This window comes from Felis catus, chromosome D1, assembly GCF_018350175.1.
Source record: "Felis catus isolate Fca126 chromosome D1, F.catus_Fca126_mat1.0, whole genome shotgun sequence".
Lineage (NCBI taxonomy): Eukaryota > Metazoa > Chordata > Mammalia > Carnivora > Felidae > Felis > Felis catus.
Window position 1 is genome coordinate 15,487,280 of NC_058377.1, and position 26,792 is coordinate 15,514,071.

Genomic DNA, 26,792 nt, shown 5'->3' on the forward strand with positions numbered 1-26,792 from the left:
TGGAGGATCACTTGGGTTTCCCACGTGAAGGGTGACCCAGGCAGTGGGCCAGGCTAGAGGAAAGCCAGAGAGACGAGAGATGGCGTGGTAGGCTCCGGGGACGGGGAAGAGTCCAGTGGGTGTAGATATCTATCACGCAGACAGCGAGGAGGCACGAAAGGTTTAAAGTCGGGCAGTGGTATGATCAGATCTCTATTTTGGACAGAGGTGGAGAGAAATTGGAGGCACCGAAATCAGTCAGGAAGCAATTGCGGGCTGCAGGGGTGAAAGATGGCTGCCTGAAACACGCGGAAATGTAGGTTGCTGAATGATTGCGTGTGAGCGTACATCTACACCCAGATACGTTTTATGCCCCGTTCTAGAACAGGACCGTTTCAAGTGGCATCTATTCATTGCTTCTCCACCCACACACTCTGAATTCCCTTCTCACCTCCTGCCAGCACCCCAGCAATTTCTACTTTCTCGGGACTTTTCTTGCTAGAATCCTCCCAGTTTCCCAAACAGAACGAAACCTATTTTGCATTCTAGGTCATTCCCTCCCTATAAAGGATTTTGTGGGCCCAGCAGTAATTAGCTCCCTGTTTCTCAAGTCTTCCCTCGGATGCTGACTTCAGCCAGACCCCTCTGGCTGACTTCAGCATTAGTCATACGACGTCAATGTCAACCACACTTCATCCTTACCTGCTATCGTGAAGCATGGGTTCCCGTGCACGTTTGGTCGCACACACACTCTATAAAAAAAGATTACCTACACATGTATGCATAAAATGTGAACCATCAGCCTTCTGTTCATTCCATCGGGCTTCCAGGGCCAAAGCCTTGGGTTGCCTGGGCATTCTTGCTCGGCGGGGATTTTCCTGGTGACCAGGCAAGGAGGAGGCACAGGCCTCTCCTAGATTAACGTCCATGAGCTGCTGGCTACACCAGTATATAAGAGCATCTCCGTTTGGGGAGCGCCCACCTTGAGGGCTACCGGGTATCCAGGCGGAAGTCACCCTGCAGTGGATGCTGAGGCGAAGAGGCGTGTGGCCACATCCTCGGTTGGGGTCCGGGACCAATATTCGCCTGAGAAATCGCCGGGAATGCAACGTCGTGGGCCCCATCCCAGACCCACTGAATCAGAAACTCTGGGGGTGGGATCCAGCAATCTATGTTTTAACAAGCCCTCCAGCCGACTCGGATGTGGCTGCAAGTTTGAGGACACTGACCTAGGACGTGGAGATGGCTAATGAGGTGTAACAGATAAAAGGACGTTAATCCCACAAAGCCTGCGTATCGACAGGGAGTGCCCGGGAGCAGGTGGTGGTTGCTTGCTTCAACTGCACACAGCGTGAGCCCTCTCACGGAAATTAACCTTAGTTACCCACTAAAACCTCCAGTATATACTCTGGACCCTGTGCATGGTTATTCAGGTTGTGCACTGCACAACTCGGAACAAAACAGAAGCAGAGGGGCCGCACCGCCATTTGTGGTGGCCGTGCTTAAGGGTCTCGTTTGGTGGCTGCAAAACTGGGACTGCCCAGAAACAGGATGAGGAGGCCGACCCAGCAACATCACCTATTTATGACCATTTGGGTCTAGAGCCCCCGGGCTCCTCACCACAGACCCCGTGCCAGCCCCCTCCGCAACGGCACATCTCAATCTCCACACCGATCCATCTGTTCAGACAGCTGAGCACACAGCTATTACCTTTAGAGTTTAGGGGCTATGGTATGGACCAGTCCAGAAGAACCAGTGAGTAAGGATTCCCAGAAGGGATGTTTTTAACAGCCAGAGTGAGAAAGAGAGAGAACAGACTGCCTCGGGAGGGCGGGGCTCCCCGGTCACAGGGGGAGTCGGGCAGAGGCTGAACGATCACCCATAGCAGGGGAGGACCAGGCTCCCCGCACATACTGTCTTTTCTAATGATGGAAATGGCTGTGTTAACCCCACTTACTGATGAGGAAAACTGAGGTTTAGGAAGCATGGAGAACTCGCCCTGCGTTGCACAGCCAGTAAATATCAGAACCAGGGTTGAGACTGGGGCCTGACTCCAAAGTTCAGCACTAGGTGACCAACTACCCCGGTGTGTCTGCGACAGGGCTGAGAGGGCAGTTCCCAGGACACGGAACCTCCCAGTGCTAAAACCGGGAAAGGCCCCGGGCAAACTGGGACGAGAGAGTCACCCTAACACCACGAATCTTCCTTTCGGGGGTCTGCCAGGACTCCATTTCCAACCCCTCTCTCTTCTCCAGCCCAGCCCCAGTCAGGGACCTCATTACTGACGCGGACAACCTCAGCCAGCTGCACCCGGCCCGGCTCTCCCGGGGAAAGCACGCTGCCCACACCCTTGCTCCCTGACCCTGTCACTTCGTCTTCCCTTGATTCCAGCCACCTGACAAATGCTGGGGACAAACAAGCCTGGGCTCAGGAAGCGGCAGGCCTTCGCCGTGGCCGGCCTGTCCTGAGCCTCCCCGACTCCAAGGATACCCCGGACAGCGTGCTGAAGGGCCACGGTGGGGCTCCGCCGGGTGTGGCTCGGCCAGTCCACGGCCAGGGGCGTCCCCGCGACAAGCAGCCCCGGCGGGCCTTCTGATCCAGACGCAGGAGGAGGCGGAAGGGACAGGACATCCACCCGGGACCTACTGGGGCCTGGGCGCCTCTTCCCTGGGCTCTCTTTTATACATAGTCACGTCGATCCCAGAGGCCCATGCTTCTGTCAGAGAGGCTGGGCCTCCCTTTTCACGCTGTGGACTTGTTGCTGGAAGCGGCTGCCCAGCCAGGGGCAAGCATTCTTCTCCCAGACTTCCTTACATCTCTGCAGGGCGCCGACGGAGTCCCGGCCTGTGAACGGGGTGTGTGTGTGAAGGCCACACCTGGGCCCGGCCTGCCAAAAACTCGCCCCTTCATCCTCCACCCTCTGTCTCCTCCGCCGTCCACCTCTGGGTGCCGACCTCGAGGGCCACCTTGAGAGCGCGGATCGTTCAACAGAGGGAGCCCCTGGTTCGTCTGGAGCTCTGGGTGACCAGGTGGAACAGTCCCTCCCACACACACTGCCAACGGCCTACCACATTCTCCATGAGCAAGAAATAAGCCGTGTTCAGCGGCCAAGACCTGGGTTTTTTGTGTTAAAACGGATTGGGCCACCTTCACGAATACAGTGTTATTCCCACTGATGGACAAGGAAACTGAGGCTCAAAGATGCTCCAGGATTCCCTAAGAACACACAGTCATTAGGGGAGGTGGCTCCCCAGGTTCCTCCACACAGGGCGGTGTTCTTCGTGGCCAAGCCAGGCCGGCTTCCCTCCCTGCTGGGGCTGCAGGCCTCTGGACTCAGTCCCGACCCCGTCCCTGGTCACCTCAGCATCACCTGGAATGCCACCTGTGCCCTGGGGATGTCAGGGGGTCACGGCACACCAGCTCCACACCCCAGGCCGAGCCCAGGCTGGCTTTGTTACCACTTTCCTCCTCCCCGGGGAAGGCAAAGTAGACCGTGGAGCCCACAGGTTTGGTCCTTACTGGTCCTTACTGGTCAGGTTGATAGGGCTTTCGTGCTGCTGGGGACGAAACAAAAGAGGACATCGTCTCTCCCCAGCACCGGCTCCTTGACCATGGGTCCTCGGAGAGCAACCTGGCCCGTGGCTAGACCACAGCACACTTCCTTGTACTGGCCTCACTTCTAGAAGCTTGGATCCAGCCGACTCTCAGGAGGCATGGTGAGGATTTATAAAACCCAACAAAATGACCTAACCCGAGGTTGTGCACTGCATTCAAGGGAGAGCCTAGATCCGAACCTGCCCTCCTGACTCCCAATCCAGTGATCACAGGACAACCATGCGGCCGATTCGCCTACATAGTTAAGCACCCACATTGCGCCTTGGGCCAGTGGAGGCCCTGGGGCCCCACCTCGAGCCTTGTTGTGAGACACTCCTGTTCACTAACACGCGAATCTCAAATGCCCTGACAAATAATAGGATCAAGTCCATGTGGTGACACCCTGGGCTTGGAGGGAGTGAGGCGGCTGGGCGCAGCGGGCCTGGTAGGGAGACAGAGCCAAGCGGCCTCATGCAGGCGGACAAGGCAGGCCCCAGGGCCCTTGCACGGCACAGGCACCAAGTTCCCAGGGACGCCATTTACCAAGGAGCACAGCAGCATTTGGATTTCTCCCTTCAGCTCCAGTTCTGTCCGTCTGCAGAGTCAATATGTTTGAATCAGAATAAATATCTGGAGAAGGCCACTGGGGGTGGGCGAGGGAGGGGCCCATCTTGTCTCTGATCAAGAGCTGGCTCTCTCGAATCCAGCCTCGGCACACCAAGGGGCCCCTACCCGACAGTAGTGACCCACACTGGGGAGCTGCGTGACTCGTGACACTGTGGCCTCAGGCGGCCCCACCCCGTCTCCTGAGTGTCCCTTCTGGGACTGCATCTATGGAAATGGTCCCGCCACTCTTCTTCCCACCGCCCATCCATTCATCCCACCCGCCCCTCCGGTGGGTATAGAGAATCCCCTCTGTGCCAAGCCCTGTGCAGGGTATGAGACACGGCTTCTTGCCCCCGAGGCACTCACGGTCTGTAGGGGAGACGGACCCATAAGCGAGCAATTACAGCGTGGTCTTAGGTAGCACAGCCGGGGAGCAGACCCGAAGAAGATGGTGAGAGAGAGCAGGAGGCCGACAGAGGTTGCAAGACACCAGCAGGAGACGGGCACAGAGGTGGAGGCAGAGGGGCGCAGGGGGCCCGGACAGGACGCCAGGCTCCTGGGTCGGGGCCAGTCCCCCTGAGGGCCATGGGAACAACTTGCCTGCACACACACACATACACACACGAACAGGAGGGGACCCGGAGCCCAGCTGTGACCAGCTTATGCCCCAAGCCTCCCAGATACCCTCAGTTCTGGAAGCTCCCCAGGGAGCCCAGCAGTTCCGTGAGACGCACGGAATCCAAAACCTCGGGGCCACCTGGTCTCCCACTCTCTGGCATAACCACCTGTGTGGCCCCGGCCCGGCGGGTCGTTCCTGAAGCCCAGGCCCCTCCTGGACTCTCTCACGGGCCCTCCAACAGGCCTCTGCCTCTCCCTTTCTCATTTAATTTAGAGCATGCTGGGAGAGCAACCCCTTGTGCTTATCCTCAACAAGCAATCCTGAGCAATTAACTGGCAGAATATAATATCCACAAACACGCCAGCAGCCTGCTTATGGCCTGCAGGTGTCACATCTGGGGGGGAGAAGGTGGCTCCTGGCCGCTCCTCCCACTCTACCCCACAGCGTTAAGAGAGCCCTTCTTCCGAACGCTGGCTCCGTCTGTCCCTGGAACCGGTTAGCTCATCGGCCTCAGTTTCATCTGAAAAATGAGCTCCTTGATCTGTAAAATGGGCACAATCACACCTCTTCCCGTCAGGGCTCTGTTGTTAGACGAGATGGTGAATGGCCAGCGTTTAGCCGAGTGCCTGGAACCCAGTAAGAGATAGTAACGTATTTGCTCACCACGTGTTAGGTGTCGCCCAGAGTGGCTCACGTGGGTCACCTCACCGAAACCTCACAGCAACCCTGTGAGGCAGGTACTATCATTATCCTCATTTTATGGATAATGCTCAGAGAGGTTGAGTAACTTGCGTGAGGTCACACAGCAAGTAACTGAGCCAGGATCCAAACCCAGACAGTCTAGCCCCAGAGTCCAAGCTCCTGACTGCCTCAGTCCTGCCTAAAGCAGGGCCTCTCAAACCCTAAGGTGCAGAAGTAACAGCCGGTTGCAGATTCTTTTCCTGCAGGGCCGGGTGGGGCCTGACAAGTCCCAGGCCTTGCCAGGTGAGGCCACAGGGTAAACAGGCCGCCTTCCCTTTCATTTCTTGCAGAAAGACCGGCTTCACAAGCAACCTGGATTCCCGGGATTTCTGAGCTGGAAGGAACCCCGGCAATCCCTCAGCCCCGCTCCCTGCTCGGCATCCTACGGGGCCTGTGGTTGCTGGGTGTTCCCTCCACTCTCCACCGAGCCCCAGCCGTGAGTCCCCCTGGTAACCAGAGCTCGAGCGGGGCAAAGTCCACGCCAACCCTACCCTCGGCCTGTTCTGCGCATCCCATTCAGGCCTGAGCCCAGAGGCAGGGAAAGGGGACATCTGCCCCCAGGCCTCGGTTTGATTGCAGACAAAGAGACAGGAAAGCGCTGGGGGTAAATTCTCAGCTACAGGTCCGAGTGAAGGAAGTCACAGAAACAAAACGGGTCAGCTCCGAGATAAACAGGCCCCGCGGCCCAGCCTCCCCCGCCACCACTGAGGGCCAGCTGACCCAGAGGAGGTGTGGGTGTCGGGGGCGGGCAGGGCCAGGAGCCACCCGATAGCAGCAGCGATTAACGATCGAGACAGCAGTAACCTCACCCGCAAACCTCACAGACGTAGCGTGGAGGAGGAGAGGCCAGGCCTGGGACAGCAGGCTGCACGCACGCTTCCATTTGCATGAAGTTCAAGACCAGGCAGCACTAATCTACAGTGACAGGCATCAGGAGGGTGGTCACCTGGGGGGGCGGGGGTAACAGCTGGAGGGACACACGGGAGGCTCCGGGGCGCTGGTGAGATTGATCTCGGGGTGGCTCCATGGGCGTGTTCGTTCTGTAAGAACTCACCGAACCGTACACGGAAGGTCTGTGTGCTTTTCCGTACGAATGCTATACCTCATTAAAAAGTCAATTAAAAAAAAAAAAAAAACAACACCACCGCACGACCTGGCTGCCAAACAAAAACCGAAGAAAACAAAACCGGGGCAGGCTACCGAGGGAGTCCAGCCTGTGGCACCTCAGGGAGCTCTCCTCCCCTTAAGACAAGGTGGGGCGAGGCGGGGAGACAGGGGTGAGGGAGCAGTAAGCCTGCCACCCTCTGTGCACGTGGAGATCGGCACCGACCAGAGGGAGCCTCCCCCTGGCCCCCGCCCCCCCTTTCTCTCCCACGCTTTGTTCACCAGGGCCGGAGGCTGAGGGACGTCGGTACCCAGAGAGGCTCACGTCGCCCCAGGACTGGGCCCAGATTCCTCACCTTCCGCCTCGTTGTGCTGTATTGGCTACGCGTGGAAGAGTCTGAGCTAGGCCTCCCAGACCCAAACCCCAACTGTGTGACTTCCTAGTATGCATCTCTGGTCAAGCCCCTCCACTTCTCGGTGCCTCGGTGTCTCTGTGCATCAAATGGGGAGAAGAGCAACACCCCTCTCCTCGGTTATCCTGAGGATCCAGTGAATTCCTATAGGTCGGCGCTTGGAGTAGCGCCTGGCCCATAGCACGTGCTCTGTACGTGAATTCTTATTACACTCGTCATTTTGCAGATGTGTTAGGCACCTCCAATATGAGCATCTGGGAACAGGCCAGAGGTCAGGAGACAGGGACCCGGGCCTCGTGCCAGGGCTGTCTGCAGCCGGCTGTGTGGCCGAGGGCTCTGCAGTTCCCTCTCTGTGCCTCTTGCCCCATCACAGGACCCAGGAGGCCCAGGGAAGTGCTCCGAGCCCTCAGAAGAGGGGCCGGTCTCCTCGGATCCACAGCATCCTCCCACTGCTGTCAGAGGCATCTTTCCGACCTCACACCCCCACCTCAGGACCCCTCGCAGCTCTGGGTGTGCCGGTGGCCACTGGGGACCACAGGGCGCTCGCTCCCCAAGGGTAGGTGCTCTCTCGCTCCTCTAGGCTCTGTCACACTCTGTCTCCACAGCCGGGACCCACTCTCCCGACCCACTCCTCACCTGGCAAACTCCTGCTTGTACTTCAGGACTCGGGGGACCTGACCTCCCACGTCTTCCGTGGAAACCCCCTAAGGCGGCCCGGCCTCCCGTCTTGTCAGGGCTCCCTTAGCCCCTCGGACACGCCTCCAGTGTAACACATAGTAACTCTGGCTGAGAACTCGCAGTTCTGGAGACCTGTCCCACCCTGGATAGTGGCTCCCTGACGGCACCCAATACGCGAGAGATAAATAACAGATTGAGGGGAGCTGATCCAAGGGCCACCCACACTTCCCCCCCCCCCCAGGACCCAGAAGCCAGGCTCCCTGCCACCTGCTGGCTTCCTCTGCCCACCTCTGCCCCTTCCCTCCCAGCATCCAGACTCACAGTCTCCACTGTCTCTGCCACCCTCCTTCCTGTGCCCCCCCCACTTTGAACCCTAACCTTTGCCAACGCGGTCCTTCTCCCCACAAGCTAGGCACCACAGAGGTCTTGCAGCTGTCTCAAAACCTAGACCCAGAAGTGCATTTCCTCCAATTCTAGGTCCTACCTTGACGTCACCCCGGCCTGGGCCCGCTCAGGGACCACCACCCCCCCACACACACGCACACCTCCCTACGTCAAGTAGCCTTGGTCGCTCCATAGCCTGGGTGACCAGCGGCCAGTTCCTAAGTGTCCACTGTCCTCTCCCCGTCCCTCCTCAAACATGTGCCTTCGGCACAAAGCTAAGGGCAAGCTGGAATTCCAGATGATTCCACGAAAACCCATCCTATTCAGAAACAGGGTGCGGCCCTATGGGGTTGTTCGGGGGAGGGAGGGCCCGGCACACCACAGCAGCCAGGCTGAGCACGAGAGGGAGGGCTCTGCCTTCATCATGGAACCCTGAGGTTCTGCAACCTTGGACAGACCATCCGGGTCTTCTGACCTCGGCCCCCTCAGATGACACGGGAGAGGGACAATGCCCCACTCCCACAACCGTGGCGTGTATGGAATGCACGACTTTGTGGGGCACTTTCGTAAGCCCTGAGGGTTCAGGCAAGCCAACGTGTTAAGGTCAGACTGAAACACAAGGTGATCAAAGACAGAGGACTGAGGAAAGATGCCTTCACGGGGTAACAAGCCACCAAATCTGCAGAAGGAGAAGGGTCTAGAGCCTTTCCCCCAGGAAGGTTTCCCTTCCATGAGCCCGGCAAAATGCCAGGAAGAACACAGGCTTGGCTGGCCACAGTCCTGCTCTGCTATTTACAAGCTGTGTGACCTTGGGCAAATGACTTGACCTCTCTGAGCTTGCTGCCTCCTGTGCAATACGGGGATAAGACGATAGAAACTGTGGGTTGACACGAGAAAGTAAACACAGAGCAAGAAAAACTGGCACACAGTCGACATTCGATACATGGTAACTAACACTATTATTATCTGGCCCTGCTCTGGACACTGTGCATAACAGCCAGCTCGCTACCTCATGAGGGAATCTAGACTGCTGCTTGCTACTTCGTTAGAAAAGTTCCGCTGACGCTAAGCCGCCTCCGTCCCCCCCACGTCTGCCCGCCCGCTGGTCCTCATTCCGTCTCTTGGAGCTTCCCGGAACAGGCCCGCTCCCCCTTCCCTGCGGTAGCACCCCAGGGACACTGGAAGGTCGGCAGGAACCGTGTCTCCCCAAATCTGTGCACCCCCCGCCGTTCAGCGCAAGGCTATCAGCTTTTCCCGTGGACCCGACTCTCCCAGCTCACACGCCTCCAGCACCCTGCAGGGAGCGGCCCAGGACAGAGCGCCCATTCCGGCTGGTACGCGGTGCAGGGATCCGGGCCCTGTGTCACTTGGGATCCGCTCGGAGATGTGGGTTGGAGGACAGGAGGGCTGAACTGCAGGCTGTAGTGTTGCTGAGAGCCCAGGCACTGCGTGCAGGAACCTTCCAGCGCTCTGTATCTAAGAGCCTAGACATCCCCCGTAAACGGCTGGCAGAGGAACTTCAACGCGACCCGCGGACCTCGGCCTCCGGAACCTGCCCATCTGCTGGGGAGGAGGTGGCAGGCGACCTGAATCCTTGGTGAGATGCTAGGCCCAGACACAGATGACCCCAGCCTGCCGGTGGGGGTTCCTAATGGGCCGGAACTCCGTCAGGCTAAGCTGAATCAGAGGGAAGTACAGGCCTGCCGGGAGCCAGGCCCGGGCACGAAGCTCTCGCGACACAAAACACAGGGCGCGTGGAGCCGCCCTTCCAGCAGGGAGACGGTTGAGGCCAAGTCCAAGGACTGACCAGCAGGAGGTGTTGGGATAGATGACGGCCGTCTGTGCGAACTCGAGCTCCGGGGGTGCTCCATGAGGCAGGCACCCAGGCCAGGGGAGACCCCGAGCAGGGAACGCGGACACCAGGGTGACATGTCAGGGTTTGATCTGGCTGACAAGAGGCACAGAGGAGTGACAGCGTAGAAGCTGGGAGCCTGCATTCTCATTCTCCCTTTGCCCCCAACAAGCCACGCGACCCGCCCGGGCCTGGCTTTCTCACTTGGGTCGTGTTGGTTCGGGGGCATCTGTGGTAGAGGAGACAGAACAATGGAGGATTCATCCGGCAGTGAGAAGTGGGTCCAGCGGGGCAGCGGGGAGGTTCAGTCGGTGGAGCGTCCGACTCTTGGTTTTGGCTCAGGTCATGATCTCATGTCTCATGGGCTCAAGCCCCACATTGGGATCCGTGCTGACGGTGCAGAGCCTGCTCAGGATTCTCTCTCTCCTTCTCTCTCCTCCCCTCCCCTTCTGTTTCTGTCTCTCTCAAAATAAAATAAAATAGAAAGTGGGCACGGGACGAAGGGGACCCCACGCTCAGGGATTCCCCGAAGCCTCTCGGGCTTTGTCTCCTCTCCCTGCCCCCTGCTCCCTCATGCTGCATACTCTGGCGTTGCCCTTACTCTTGATTGGGGGTGGTGGGAAGGGCTGGTCTCGGCAGGTAGACACCTGCCTCTTCGCCGGGCCCAGGGTAGGGGCAGGGAAACTGTGTCCCTTCAGCAGAACCAGAGGAGTGTTTTTAGTCTCAGCTGACCACACTGGGGGGACTTCCAGTGACTTGAAACCGAGAGACCGAGGGAAACTGTCAGCTTCCCAAGGGCGGTAGCTGCAGGCACGTGTGTTGGGCAGAGAGGGGTAAATGATGCCCGGTAAACATTCACAAAGTACCTGCTGGGTGTGTCTAATCCGCCAGGTTCATGGGCTATTGGCACGCATGCCTGCCCTCCCTGGGGTAAGCGAGGGAGGGATACGAGAAAACAGAGTCTAGGCCTCCGTGCTAACTCTAATCCCAAAGTAAAGCCTCTAGAGGAAAAACGCCTGGCTTGGGAGCTGGGAGACCGGTTCAGATCAGAGAGCACCTCAGGCAAATGAGCAGAATGGTGTAATTTACGAAAACGTCTGACTTCATCAGCCGGGTTGCACAGAGATCGTACAACGGGACCACCCCGCCCAGCCCCTGCCCTCCGAGGGCTTATGCTCTACAACACGGCCTCGGGCTCATGTGGGCAGGATGGCAGGGGGAGGGCGGTCCCACCACCTCGCACCAGCCAGGGGGCAAGGGGCAGGGGTAGCCCGCCCTTCCAGGGTCCGGTCTGCGCTGTCTCAACCCCAGCCTTCAGTGTCAGCCTCCTCAGGCTCCCTGCCCAGGCCTTGTGCTTTTCTGGGGCTTTCCAAGGCTTCCATCTGGGGGAGGCCAGAGGCTGAGGGCGGGGGCGGCCCATGCATGCGTGTTTGTGTGTGTTTGTGTGTGCGCAGGCGTGTTGTTGGCAGGGACGTGACTCTGCATTATCCTGGCCCGTAATGAGTCCTCATTGCAATGGGTTTGATGGAATAATTATATTCTGGAAAAACTGCAGGCAACTGCGTCCCACTTCTTAAAGGGCAGGATCATCAAACATTTGTGCTACATTATTTGCAGTCACACCTTCTGCTGCATCTGCTGCCTTAAAAAAAAAATCTCCAACTCCAATCTGATCTGAATATATAAATCTGAATTATCACAGCAAAGGCGATATGCTCACACCTTTTTTTCGTTTTTTTTTTTTTTATCTGTTGCCATGGTGATTAGATAAAATTCACGCCAAGTCTCCAGGGAAGGATGGAATCATTTCAGACAGTTTCTTAGCCCTCTCAAGCTACTTCTCCCTATAACATGCCTGGGCACCATCTCTGGGCTCGGGCAGGAAGACAGACAAGAGAAGTCACCACCTCCTTGGAAAGCCACGGACGAGCAGAGGAAAGAGCCCACATCTCAGATGAGCTTTGGGGGCCGAGCAGTGTCCTAAGCCACAGAGCCAGCACCACGTTCTCGACCCACAGCCTCCTCAGCAACCCCAGAAGCCACCTGGGGAGAAAAACGGAGGCTCGGCGCGGGGGCGGTGAAGAGACAGTGCCCTTGTTCAAGGTCAAGGCCACGGCCATTGCAGAAATCGACCCAGGGCCGTAGCCTTGCCCTTCCCGAGCGAAGCTGAGCAAGGAAAGAGGTTCTCCTCGAAGAGAAGAGTTTCAACCACCAACACTAGGTCTGCGTCTGGATCCTCTTCTCATCAGGGCTTCCCCGGACTAAGATTCTCACGGGGGCTAATTATCAATGGAGGTCATTTATTAAAAGGTTTCACACAAAAGGCATTATTGACCTAATTGTTATTTACCGCCACCAGTTCATAACCGTCTGCATGTGTGCGCATGTGCGGGACTTAAATGATCCAGAGAATATTACAGAAGGCAGAGTCCGCCTCCCTAACGTGAGCCCTCCCGTTTCTATCACAAGTCCCAACTCCAGGGCAGGGGACGTAGGCACTCTCAGCTCTGATTCCGGGAGGCCCCTTCGACTGAACTGAACGCAATGCTTGGAAAAGCTGAGTGGCTCGTTATTAAAGCCACAGCTGAGCAGAAAGGGGACCGTCTGTCAGCCCAAACCTGAAGGGTACAGGGTGGGACAATAATTTGTGTTTATGTACTCCAGTGGCTCACGTCAGGGTCTCAGGAGTAGTCCCACCGGGAAAGAGGAAGGGTGTTGGGGCACATAAAACGTTAAGCGCATCTCTCGGCCGTGTCCTACCCCACGGTGAGTTAGGACACAGAGCCTCGGAGGACAGGAAAGGCCCCTGGATCTGCCAAAGGGCTTCAGCCAGACCCCTCCAGGCCAGCGCACACGGAAGAGAGGGGCCACGAGCAGGTCACTGGGACAAAGAAGACCTCTTTAAGTATCGGTCAAAGAACGAGTCTTTCCAGGTGCTCTCCAGGACTAGGGCACATTCCACAGAGGAGCCTGAGAGAGGCCAGGATGTCGCCGTTTGCCAGAGGCTCTGGGTGAACCCGCTAAGCACGGCTTCCTCTCTGGGCCTCAGTTTCCCACTCCGGGAACGAGGAAGCAGCCTATTTCTGTCACCGTGGGGAAACACTGCAAATCCTAACCTCAAGGGGTGGGTTGGCACGAGGGCCCCATAGTGACACAAGGACTCCAGGAGGACCGAGTGGGCCACCCCCCATCCCAGGGTGTGTGAGCCAGGGAGAGCCAGCCATCACCCCAGGATGGTGGTAGGGGTGGTGGGGACACCACGAATGACATGGGCATGGGGGCTGGGCCGTCCTGGCTGTGCATCCTGCCAAGCCACCTCGGGCAATGCTAAGCCTGCTTCCTCAAATGTAAAATGGGAACAAATTAATCACCTACCCCACAGGGTCGTCGTCAAGTGCAAATGGTATAAGGTCTATAAAGCATTTACCATAGCTCCTGGCATATAGTAAAGGCTCAATAAACAGTGGCAGAGGAGATGATGATGATGACGACGCCGACGATGGAGAAGCATAAGGATAATGTCACTTCAGCCCAACGTGATGCAAAACAGCACGAGCTCGCGAGTGAGGAGACCTGCCTTCTGGCTCCCTCTTTGCCACGTGTTGCTGCTGTGTTTGGGGGCATGTCACCTCGCCTCAGAGCCTCATCCTTCATTTACAAAACCAGAGCCTACTCTGCTACGAGCTTGTGCAATGAGTGTTGTGATTCTCCATCCTCAGATGAGAAAACGTGGGTGTCGAGAAGTCAAATTCGAGATGCTGCACAAGGTCATGTATTCGTGGCTGAGCTAGGATGCAGACCCCGGGCTAAGGGTGCCTCCCTGGGCTTCAACACAACGGTAACGACCGGAGACGATGTGCGTACATTTTTCTCGATTGTCAAGAGTGACACGTGGCTAAGTTGCCTCCTTCCGGACGACGGCCATGAGAATCGCCTTGAATTGACAGCTGAGACCTACGACCCAGTGGGGCTTTGGAAGAGCTGTCACTCACCCCGCCTGCTGCCAGAAGCGAGACAGGAAGCCGGGGAGATGATTCTAGAGAGCCTGGTTCTAGTCCCGGCTTCGTCACTGATTACAGGACTCTGGACCAGATTACCTGCAAGTCTCCTCCCAGTACTAAGCCTCTGTGGTTCCAGGATGCATTCACTGGGGATCAGGCGAAACGGGCAGTTTGCAAAGGAGAGGCTGACGCCTGACCTAAGGACACCGGAGGGAGGTCGGGGAAGGCAGGGCCACTCGGGGGACGCATGGAGGCAGCTGAAAAAGATCCTGGGGTCCTTTCCCTTTAAGAGGAGCAAAGATCCCTGACTTCTGGATTAGGCTGTGCAAGCCAGAGAAGGGGGTGGGGGCTGAAAAGCCCCCTGAGTCTAGAGATTCAAAGGCACCCTGCCCCTGTGAGGTGCAGAAACTCTTAATTGGAGCTGTGCGTGCATCCAGCACCGATCACTCCATGATGTGCCTTTCTGAAGCACAGAAGGCAGCCCTTCATTAAATCCGACACCAGGGAATTAATTCAACTCACTGCCATCACTCTGTCTCCGTCACCCGCTCCCCTCAGCAGCCATCGCTCCTTGATCTTTCCCACCTTCGTGTCGAAAGTTCTCCTTGAGAAGGGAAGCTTCCCCTGACTGTCACCTGCGCTGTGACTATATCATGGGCCAGGACCCAGGGCCCAGAGGGGGAGGGCAGATGGGTGGGTGGATAGATGGCGCCACACACACATGCTGTCATACACAGATGAAGGAACACGGGCCGTGACGGATCCTTCACCACCACCAGCGGAAGAAGGAGAGGTTTGAAAGCTGACGGTGACAGCTAAGTGGCTCGCCCCTTTTTAGCTGTTCCTGACACAGTGACTGTACCATTAAAGGCCCCCCAGGAGGAGTCACGGGGAGATGGAGAAAAAGAGAAAGGGCTGCGGGGAAGCTACCTGGGTCACTCTGTGCTGTCACGGCACTTCCTCATCCACAGAAAATCAGCTTCCAACTGCCCCCCTCACCTACCTACAGGCACCTTTACGTTCGGGGTTTCCTCCGGACTCCAAGACGGGGGACCCCTGTACAGAGATACCTCGCTCCGAGAGAAGTCGGGCAGGACTTGGAGCGGGCGGCCCCCCCCCCCACCACCTGTGGGATCTGGTCACCCTCCGTGGGAGATGGTCCTCCTTTTCCCCCCCAACACGCCAAACCAGTATTATCTTTGTTCTCCTGGTGCTGAGATGGGGAACCAGGAACCCCTGCCCTAGGGCACCGAGCTCTGAGATCTGTCCGTCCCAGAAAACAATGCTTCAAAAGCCTTCAATGGCCTTCCGTGTAAGTCACCGGGCAGCACTGGAGTCCAATTCCTCTTTCTAAATGGAGCCCCAAAGGGCTGGCAAGGAAATATAAAATAGTCATAAGGCCAGGGAGAGAGAAGGTGGATTATGTGAATGCTCATCGATGATGGAAGAGAGGTTTAAGGAAGAATTTCCCTAAAGGAAGGAGGCAGATCCCCAGGGAAATACCAGCAGCTGGTCCCAGCTCCTGGTTGAGGTGAGGGATAGCCAAGGAAATAGCCCTAGCGAAAGAACTTACATCGGTACCCCCATTTTATAGATGAGAAAGTTCCGAGAGGGAACCAACTTGGTCCAAGGCGAGACCCAGCCCAGACCCAGGCCCTGGCCTCCTTCCTGCCTCCTCTGGCTTGCTCTCTCCCTCCTGCACCAGAGCTTTTTTCCTCTGGAAGATTCCCACTTGCTCAGGAATTCCAAGTAGACAACAACTCTTCCTGACTTTAATCAAACCACAGAGCGGAGTCAGAAATGCAAAACGAGCCTTTTTAAGGAGCTCTTGTTTTTAAACCTTCTTAAGAAATTCTGACATTTCCTCTTCATCGAGTCGCAAAACCAGATTAGAAAGTTCTCCTGGCCCTGGGGGGGGGGGGGGTGGGCTCCCAGTGATAGGGCTGACACCACTGAAACAAGGCAGCACCTTGCCACAGAGTAAGGCAGCCTGGTCCCGGCCCGTCCCTGAGCCGAGACACCGCACCTGTACCGATCCCACCAGTGCGCCTGGAGTCGCTGTTACGTCCTCTACCTTCGGGAGGACAGGCCCTTTTCCTGGGAGGAGGGAAGCCCCAGCTTTGGTAAAACATCAGAGGAGAGGAAGAGAGGTAAGTGCACCGTCATGGGTTTTCTATTAACTTACATTCCTACTCATCAACGCCAACAGACTCCTTGGAATTGTGTACAAGATCTGAATGACCCTCGGAATCTTCCCCATCGGAAGGTCAACTTGGGAGGTTGACCTTCCCCTCCCCTTGGGAGGGGACCTTCCCCTCTCAGAGATGGGATTCGCAGCTCTGGTTCCGAGCTGGGGACAGGGAGAAAGGCCACTCAACACGGGGGGTGCCAATGGATTCCCAAGGACAAGCATGCCTTTCTGGTGCCATGTTGTCCCATATCCCGTAAACCCTCAAAAAATTCTGCGGGAGACCTGCAGGCCCAGGTGGGGGGTGGGATTTGGGGGAAAATCAGGAAGGAGGTTGATGCCACCTTCGCTCCACATCAGGATGAAGAAAAAGAAGCATCCCTGAAACACAGAGCAAAAAAAATGAGAATTTGGCGGAGCTAACGGACCACAGCCAGGGACGGCTATGAGCCCGGAAGCATTTCCAAGGAAGTGGAATTAAGATTAGGGGTAATTTTGTAGCTTGTAAGAGTCAGGGGCCACCCTATCAATATCCGGGTTATGAAAAAATATTACTGTTCTTATTTTAGAAATGAGGCAGTTGAAAAATTCAGGGCCCAGAGCTACTGAGCCAGAAGGAGCCAAGGCCACAGGTTGGCTGATAAAAACTGATCCCAGCTGTACTGGTAGAAACAGCATGTTCCGGCCCAGGAGAGGCTGGAGTCTCATTGAGCCCTCTGTTCATACTATCTGTGGTGTGGGGCGTCTCTCGGCCCTGTGTTTTGAGAAAGATGCCGACGAACTGGAGTCTGACCGGAGGTGGCACCCAGGATAACATAGGAGATCAAACCCTAGAAGGGACCGGCTGCAGAAACGGTCCCCTAGGGCCGGGAGAAAGGGACATGGGGGGGGGGGGGGTGGTGCAGGACAGGATGAGGTCTGTCCTCTGAAGGGTGCCACAAGGCAAGAAGGAAAACTCATTCTGTGTTAGTCTGGGGGGCGGGGGGGCAGGAAGGGGACCTGAGGGGCGAATTTCAAGAAAGCACATTTCAGCCCAACATCAAAAGGAACTTCATAAAAGAGGCAGTTGCTAAAAACAAACAAACAAAAAGACAAAAAACAACCAGAAAAACCACACAGGAGCAGCAGCTACTTTGCAAAGTAGCTGCACTTAGATATGGCCTTTCGTTCCTCGACCCACCTCACGTTTAATCTCAAACACATCCTTGCAAAATTGAGAAAACTGCACGAAAGAGATCAGAAGTCATTCCCGATCTCACTACCCAAAGTAGTAACCACAACAATCACTATCACTAATGGAAGCATTTCTTTCTTTCTTTCTTTCTTTCTTTCTTTCTTTCTTTCTTTCTTTCTTTCTTTCCTTTTTAACGTTTATTTGAGACAGAGAGAGACAAAGCATGAACAGGGGAGGGTCAGAGAGAGAGGGAGACACAGAATCTGAAACAGGCTCCAGGCTCCGAGCTGTCAGCACAGAGCCTGACGTGGGGCTCGAACTCACGGACCGCGAGATCATGACCTGAGCCGAAGTCGGCCGCTTAACCGACTGAGCCACCCAGGCGCCCCGGAAGCATTTCTTTCAAGACATTCATCTACGATAGGTGTTTTTTTTTTTTTTTAACCAGTTGGAATCCTATTACATAGATAAAAATGTATTTTCCACTTAACGTATTATGATCCTTTTCTCATGTAATTAAAAATGCATTGGGATATTTGATTACATTATTGTACCCATAAATTATTTAATCATCCCCCTATCATTGGGTATTCGGGACCTTTAAAAAAAATTTTCACTGTCGTAAATAACATTGCAGCAAACAGAAATCTTTACTGCCGTGTTCGGTTACTTCTTAAGGACAGAACCCAAAGTGTGCAGGCCCTGATGGCCCCACGTCGCCAAACTGCTTCCCGGAAAGGTTGTCTAGTTGCATCAGCGGTCCGTGAGTGCGCCCAGCTATTCACAGGCTTGCCAAGATCACCTCCGGGTTTCCCTGGAAAGAGCACTCTTCCATTCGAGGTGAGATCGCATACACTGCTTTTCAGGAACACGTCTATTACAGGCCTACTTAGGCCAAACCAGGTAGAAACTCTGTCTTGCACACACACGCACGCTAGATCTGTGTTCTTTGTCACTCTGGCAATACTTTCAGACCTGGGGGCATCGCAACACAAATGTACCCCATTGGCCATGAGACCGCCTCTCTCGTCATGTGGTAGGGGGCTTCTTGAGGCCTGGTGCCAGGCCCAACCAAGGCCACAGGGGGTGTCTGTAAAATGGGTTCCATGTGCAGGCGCTACCTGAGACCTGGGTATGCAAGAGGGCAGGAGAACCAGAGAAGGAACAGGAAATCACTGTCGCAGGAAAAACTGGGATGGAACTAGGTGCTGTGAGAGGTGAAGGAGGAGGGGGCAGCTGGAGAGCCCCACCCTGCCCCCTGCCCAACCCACCCTCTGTTCTCCAGGTCCCATGGGGCACCCCCCGTCCTCTCACCACTCTGCCCCTGCGGAACACGGGCAGATCACCTTTCTCTCTCAGCTTTCCTCATCTGCTACGACCTGGGCTCCCAGATTTCTCTTGTCATTTGAGCTGGGATTGGGAGTAAACCCTTCAAGGCAGGTAATGATCGGGGCCCCTCCCCGCACCCCCAAGTCACTTGTCCCTCCCCAGCTGGCCTCTGGCATGGACTTCCTGCCCCTCGGGACAGAAGGACGTATGACCACGGCTGCCAGGACGCCCCTAGGCTCCCAGCTCTTAGGACAATGGCAGAGCAAGGGGTCTCCCAGCCCCACGAATAGCCGGTATTCACTTTCGGGGCCCTCACGCTGGGTCTCCAGACTCTCATTAAACCACGAAACAGATTACAACGAAGTCCCGAGGTAGATCCAGCTCTCCCCCTCTTATATTTATACCACTTTTAACGTAGTTATTTAACAGCTCTTGAGCACCGGCCCTGCCCAAGGTGGCCGGGGCAGAGGAGGCAGGAAACAGGTGGGGAGGGGCGGGGAGGGGCGGGGGGAGCATCACTGAGATGTGGGCACGTCTCCTTACCTCTCCCCAGCTCCACCCACAAAGAGCCCCTGGGATCGGTTTCCCAAATCCCACATTCACCAGCCACGAGCTCTGTCGGCATTCCCAGCCCCCCAACTCTGGAATGCCACAGAAGGGCCCCAAGTGTGACCCCACCCTTCTCCCCGCATTTTGCGTACTGTGTTCAAACGGGTTCTTCCTAATGGAATACACCACGCTTATAGAAAAAGGGTAAAAATAATACCAAAGCACCCGTGTTTATTTTGGCTATATTTTCTTCGGCTCTTTTTAGGAAGAAACATTTTAAGAAATAAAATCTTCTGGAAACAGTTGTCTCTCCCTCAGTGAGGCCGTTGCCTCCTTCCTCAGAGGTAAGCACTACCCTAAATATGGTGTTTATCATCCTCATGCATGTTTTTTTACTTTGGCTACATATGTATGTATCCAGAAACAATGCAGGGTACTGCTTTGCATGTTTTCAAACTTTATACAAATGGTACCATAATGTACACATCCTTCTGCGATTTGCTTTCTTCCCTTCGACGTTTGTTTTCGGTTTTCTTTTCGTGACATGTCCAGGCTGATTTGTAAAGCTCTGCTTCATGCATTTCCCCTACAGTATAGTATTTCATTGCGGAAATAGAAGAGATTTAATTTATCTATATTGGTTTCCAATTCTTTTACTATCACAAACACAGTTGCCATGACAATTCTTGCCTGGCCCATATGTAAGAGTGTCTTTAAGGAACATGCGTGTCGGAGCGCTTTTCCGGACATGTCTGTCTCCCCAGCAGGACACAGACCTGTCACCCACGGTGCCGCCGGTGCCCGGTATGATGGGGGGCGCATGGGGCTCAAAGAGTGGGTTAAACCGAACCAAGCTGAAAGGGATGTGTGGAATCATCTCTTCCAGCCCCTCCACTTACAGATGAGGAAAGTGACATCCAGAGAAGGGAAATGAAGGCAGTTAATGAGAGAGCGGGAGCCAGAAACCTGTGCCCCTCCCCCAGCTTTCTGGTCCAATCCTCAGCACACTCCGGGGGAGTTGGTGACACGCAGGCACGCAATCCACACGAGAGAGGGCAAAGACAAAGGGAAGAGAGGTGTTAAGGAGATTATACCTGGGCGCTGGGCCTCCCAGCATGGAGGGTCGTCTCACACTCCCCCTCCAGATGAGATCTCACTCCTGGACACGCAGACAGAGACCTCGGATCCGGACACCCTGCACCCAGACTGAAGTCTGCCTTTTGTGGTCTTGTTTTGTGTCGCAGGAAGACCCTGGGCCTGGGACCCGAGAGACCCCGACACGTGGCCTAGAGGTGAAGAGTGGGTCCTGGCACCACATGACCTGGGACTGAGTCCCTAGCCCGCTCCTGACCCACTGTGTGGCCTCGGGTAAGTTACTTCGCCTCAACGTGCTTCATTTTCCTCATCTTTCAGATGAGGCTGGTAGGGCCCCTGGGCATCTGACTTCGGCTTAGGTCACGATCTCACAGTTCGTGAGTTCAAGTCCCATATCGGGTGGGCTCAAGTCCCGCTTCGGGTGAGCCCCACTTCTCTCTCTCTCTCTCTGCCCCTCCTGGGATTCTCTCTCTCTGCCCCTTGCTCACTTACGCCCTCCCCCCTTCTCTCTCTCTCTCTCTCTCTCTCTCTCTCCCTAAAAATAAATAAATAAATAAGTCAAATGGGGCTGGTAATCCCAACCACCTTATCATGATATTGGGGGGACGACACAAGTTCTCCTGCATAAAGTAATCCACGCCGTGCCTGACACATGCAAGTACCATGGGTTTATCACCACCCTCCCCTCCAAACTCCACGCACTCTGCCCAGCATGGCCTTACCTCCCCCTCTGACTCCTGGGCCTTGGGCAGGGCGCTTATGAGGCCCATTTCCTCACTTTAACATGGGGACAATGGCACCCTGATCCCATCTTATCCCAACAATACAATGAGATCAATCAATGCCACAGGCCTTGATGAGGTCAGCTCATGAAATAGACGCACTGGAGCTCTCACCGATTATTTATCGAATTGTGTAACTGCTGGTGGGGCAGAGCCTCTTCCCACTCACCGTGGGCCACAGACCGCGTGGAAACAGGAAATATATTCGGTCTTTACCACATGACGTCACGTCTACCACAGTGCCTGGCTCCGTATCTGGCCCGTGCCATCGGAGGTACCGGAGGAAAGAGCAAAGTCACCGAATCTCTCACAGCCTCTGTTTGCTCATCTGGAAATGGGAAGGACTGTTCTGTGCTGCACAGAAACCTTGCGAGAGTCAAAGTATAATATGTATAAAGTGAGCTATAAACTATAAACCCACAATGCAAATTTAACTCACTAATGTCGTAAAAAGAGAGAGACTGTTCGGTTTGTCTTTAATCCCTATACTGCTTAGACTCTGAGGCGTGCCTGCCCAAAGGAGGCCCAGTGATAATTCTTGGGAAATTTAAGGGCAGGCTTAGACTCCGGGAGGCAGATGATCTCTATGTTTCTGGGAACATCCTTAACCACCAAAGACCAGCTCCCCAAAGTCCGGACCATTCCCCACTCAAACTCTTCAACGACTCCCCATTCCCCTTTAATTACATAAAACTCGGTACAGCGTTAATTACTCCCCACCCTTAAATAAATATATCATGATCTCCAGACACACCAGCCAGTCTCCCCGAAGAGCACAGCCTTTGTTCACCGGGCACCCGGGGACTTTACCCCCATGGCCTCCTGTATGCAGAGCACGGGTTTGCTTACCAGAATCGCCTAGGGGACTTTCGCAGATACAGACGACTGGGTCTTACCCCGCCCCCCCGCCAGGATTCAGACTTCACTGTTTGGGGTGAGCCTGGACGATAGTGGTGATTCTAACGTTGAGAGCAGACAGGTCTAGAACACTCTCCCCTGCGGGAGCACCGCCTGCCAAAACAATCCATTCTCCAGGACCCCTGGGAAACGCTGCTTCTGATGTGGCACCTGCTCTAACCACGGCAGACAGGGCTTCCCACCCGTGAGCCCGCAGAGGCCGTGCCTCTCCTGTGCCCTAATCACAGCCTCCTTCCTTGGGGGTCACCTGTGTCCCACGTTCGACTTGCCTATCAGGCAGCAAGCCCCTCAACGGCCGGCACGGGTCGCATCTTCCAGGCCTCTGCCCACCCTTCCTGTACCTACACCTCACAGGCCTCATCAAATAGTGACTGCTCCAAGGGTATCCAGAAAACTCACGACACCGAGTTCACCCTCATTCCTGCCCAGAAGATGAAGAGGAGAACAGAAAAGGCCAAGCTCTGTACACTCACCCAGACGCGCTCCGGAGCTAGATGCTCCTATGCCCTTCCCCAAAGATAGTGGCCAAGGTGTCTGCCTTGGGTCTCTGCTCTTGAGGGCGCGTGTGGGGGTCTACACAGGTGAGGGGGAGTCTCCTCTTTCCAGAGGCAAAAACCGGGAGTGTTGAATACATGAAAAGACGCCTAGCGACACTCATCATCAGGGAAATGCAAATCAAAACCACAACGAGATATCGCCTCACACGGGTCAGAATGGCGACAATCAACAACCCAAGAAACAACCCGTACTGGCGAGGATGCAGAGAAAGGGGAACCCTCGTGCACCGTTGGTGGGAATGCAGACTGGGGCAGCCACTCTGGACCACAGTATGGAGGTCCCCCAAAAAGCTAAAAATAGAACTGCCCTACAATCCAGCAATCGCACTACTGGGTATTTACCCAAATACAAAAATATTAATGCACCATGATGTTTATAGCGGCAGTATCTAAATAGCCAAATTATGGACACAGTCCCAGTGTCCACTGACGAATGAATAAAGAAGATATGGGGTGTGTATGTGTGTGTGTGTGTGTGTGTGTGTGCGTGCGCACACACACACACACACACACACACACACACACACTGGAATATTACTCAGCTGTTAAAAAGAATGAAGTCTTGCCATTTGCAACAACATGCATGGAGCTAGAGTATTCTGCGAAGCGAAACAAGTCAGAGAAGGACAGATACCGTATGATTTCACTCACATGTGGAATTTAAGAAATAAAACAGCAGTGCCTGGGTGGCTCAGTCACTTAAACATCTGACTCTTGATCTCAGCTCAGGTCGTGATCTCATGGTTTGTGGGTTCGAGCTCCATGTCGGGCTCTGTGCTGACAGCAGGGAGCCTGCTTGGGATTCTTTCTTTCCCTTTCTCTGCCCCTCCCCCGCTCTTATTCTCCTTCTCTCTCTCTCTGTCAAAATAAATAAACATTAAAAATAAAAACAAACAAACAAGCAAAGGGACAGAGGGGCAAACCAAGAAACAAACCCTTAATTATAAACTAATGGTTACCAGAGGGGAGGTGGGTGGGGCATGGGTGCAAGAGGTGATGGGGATTAAAGAGTACACTTGTCGCGATGAGTACCAGGTGACGTATAGGAGCGTTAAACCACCATATCATGCACCTGAGATCAATATCACACTCTATATTAACTGGAATTTAAGTAAAAACTTAAAAAAGCCGTACGTGCGTGGGTACACGTATGTACATACTCACCATGTACAAATTACATCGCGCATACTATTCGCACCCATTCGCACATACACAGTTTAATTAAAATGAGTTTCCTTGGTGTGTGGAAAGAGGAATTTCTCCAAATCCCCTGAGAGCCTCGAGCAAAGACCCTTGGGAATCCCTGTCTACATAACACAGCATCTTGCACACAGGAAATGCTCCAAAAACATTTGCTAAATTAAATAATGAACGGAAAATGCAACCACTGCTTGTTGCTAATGCCAACATGGCCATTTAGATTCGGGGGGTGAAGCCAACGTAAGACATGGCATTGCCAGCTGCAGCCTGATGGCGTCTGTGCCTTTTCCTGGGCGCAGGCTCTGAGCAGGTACCGCGGCTTCCCTGGGCTTGTGTAACGGCAGGCTCTGGAACATTCTAGATAGCGAGCCTCTTCCCTTCTGTGTCCCACTCCGAGGGTGGTGAGGAGGATCCCCCGGCATCCTCTCTGAAGGGACTCCTCTGCTTAACAAGGCCTCAGAGAGCCCCCAGACCCCCACACAGAGGTAGCATCCGATACCTGGCTGACTCCTGAGCCCATAAGCAGCTGAACGGAAAACCCAGACTTCGCTTCCAACTCCCACCCCCACTGCCACTCACTGTCACAGGCTCCGTCTCCCACTCTGTCGTCTGCTCCGCAGCCGCCCCTCCGGGCTTCCAGCAGATTCCGTGTTCCTAAAGATGTGGGCGTTCAGGTATGTTCTGACCCTGATGTGGAGGGCAGAAGCCTCTAGGTGTGAGAGGAAGAAGCTTCCAACTTAGAGGCCTTCGTGCCAGCCTCTGAGCCCCTACTGTCACTGTCCTGGAATGCAGAAGGCTGTTCCTGGTTTTGCTGGCTCAGCATCCCACTGAGAAAGGCAGGCTTCGGCTGACTAAGACACATGCCTAAGCTCCTGAGGTTTCTGCACACGGCAAGTTGCCTCCTGGACCACGAAAGCCAATGGAATATCGGGCTTGTATATAGGCCTTCTGGGAAATACTCTGCCACTGCCCCAACATGAGGGTCTGTTCCCTCAACATCCTGCCCTAAGGCGCTCAGCCCCAACGTAATGAGACCCAAGCTCACCCCTACACGCTCACTCCTAGATACCCACAATCAGACGCTCGCCCCCTGGATGCCCCGCCTACTTGCTCCCACCCGCACACTCACTCCTCCCAGAGACCTTCCAGGCCTGGAGGGGATGACAAACCCTGGAACAGTTAGCCTGTATCCGTTCAGCACAAAACAGAGTTGAAACCCTACATCGAGAGGATCTCTATGTAAAACAAAACACGGAAACAAAACAAAAAACCAGGTCTATGTAAAAAATGCTAGCTATACATGGAGACTATGTTTTCTCCACATAGAAAAAGTACCTAACTTCTAATCTCCACAGCTGCTGAGAATGAGACTCAGAGAGATAAAAAGACCCACCTAGGGTCACACGGCAAGCAAGGAGCGGGCCTCAGATTTAAACCCAGATCTCTGGCCAGAGCCTACACCGTTTTCGCTTTGCTATACAGCTTCACTCCATCAAGAAGAGGCTCCCAGCAAGCCCTGCCGATCTGAGGCATCACAGGAGCACAGGGGGGCTCGACCAGCAGCCCCAGGGCCTCCCCCTTCCCTTTATTTTAATTCATGCCATTGACAGCCCAATCCAGAGATCAGCACCCCCCCCCCCCAATTAAACGTCTCTTGTAGGCATCCAATAAACCTCATCTGAGCGCCTACTCTGTGCTGGAGCTCAGTGACGCTTGTGGCATTACGGATGTAGACCCTCGTCCCGCGGCGACCCAGCCAGCGCGGACCTCTGCCTGGAACCACAGCCCGTCCCCTGGCGGCTCACGTTCTGGCGGTGAGGTCTCATTGATACGCAACAGAGTTCAAAATCACAGGCTTGGCAGGAAGTGCCATCTATACATAGCTCTGCCATTCTGTAAGCACCGTTGGCTTCTCCTGAATAAACGCTACCCTACATTAAATGCCAGAATTCGGCGAGCAGTCCTGCATGTTTGCAATGAGATTGAGAACTAAAAGCAAGATTGATTCTGATGTGAACACCAGCAAAGCAAATGGGTTTTTGAAAACCCTATAATTTCCCTGCAACCCTTGACTTCACTAAACACACATTTTTAGACTGCAGCACAGTTAGGTAGGCATTAAACAAAAATGAGGTAGTCTAATGATGATTTATGTGTAGGATAACCTTCCATAAAGAACCCCGCTCTGATTTCAGGGTAACTTACAGAGGTGCCAACTTAACCAAACAATGCCGCTTGCTCCGCGTCCACTGCCACGGCGTGATCTCGGGGCAAAGCGTCTGCCGGCAGTTGTCTTAAATCTGCTGAAATTCACCCAGTGGGTGCTCTGGAAATGCAGCACCTGCCATGAACTAAATGGAAAAGCAAAACACGACACATGCACACACCACCAGAAGCACCTGTGAACACAGACTATTTTGCTCGACTGTGGAGCCGCGGCTGATGGTTCTGGAACCAACCAACTGGCAGGCAACTGCAGAGCGGCCCGCCCGCCGGGAGATCGGAAGGGGTGCTGGGGAGCCGTGGGCGTGCGGTCCAGCGGGGGCCTCAAGGGCTCCCGAGGGGCAGGCATCACACCGGAGTTCCTGTACCCACCCCCCCCTTCCTGGCTGGGTGACCTTGGGCAGGCCTCGCAATCCCCCCAAGCCTTGGTTTCCCTCCTAGGTGAAGTTAAGAACGTGTCCGCCTCAGATGGGATGGAAAAGATTCAGTAAGATTATGCCTGTGAGCAGGCTTTATAAGCCAGAGCACGCTGTACAGAGGAAAGGCGGCACAGGGCACGGTGTGAGAGGTGGCCCAAGTCACCGCTCAGAGCTGAAATCAACGTGCCCTGGGCCCAGCTCCTCACTCTGTGGCCTTGAGCAGGTGGCTGACCTCCCTGTGCCTCAGGCTTCTCATCTGCAAAATGGAGCTAACAATACCAGCCGCTACATAAGACACTAGGGAGGATGAAACAAAATGGCCCATGAAAAGCACGTATCCCAGAAGAGCTCAGTAATTGATCACGTCTTTGCTTACTGACCGTTATT

General features: G+C 54.9%; 1 protein-coding gene across 3 annotated transcripts in view; it reads right to left on the minus strand.

Moving 5' to 3' along the window:
- The window catches only part of DSCAML1 (DS cell adhesion molecule like 1), a 350,275-nt gene that overhangs the window by 294,198 nt on the left and 29,285 nt on the right, over positions 1–26,792 (minus strand). The gene's annotated exons all lie outside the window — the stretch shown is intronic.